This window comes from Penaeus monodon, chromosome 33 (assembly GCF_015228065.2).
Source record: "Penaeus monodon isolate SGIC_2016 chromosome 33, NSTDA_Pmon_1, whole genome shotgun sequence".
Taxonomy (NCBI): Eukaryota; Metazoa; Arthropoda; class Malacostraca; order Decapoda; family Penaeidae; genus Penaeus; species Penaeus monodon.
The window spans coordinates 27,999,830-28,000,042 of record NC_051418.1 but is presented as its reverse complement, the minus strand read 5'-3'; positions in this window follow the sequence as shown (position 1 = coordinate 28,000,042).

Here is a 213-nt window from a genome sequence, read left to right as displayed (position 1 = left end):
CTCCACAGAGGCCGAGAATAAAGTTTAATTACATTTCTTAATCTTCGCAACGCCTTTTTTTATGTTTCTTTCCGTGATATTTGGAAATTATGTTTTTATTTTCTAAGCTTAAATTCTTGCTCAATCCACTTCAGGTTTATCTGTCTGTTTATAGGTCTATTAACATTGAAAAATAGATAAACCTGTTGAAGATCACCTCCTTCAAGATACAAA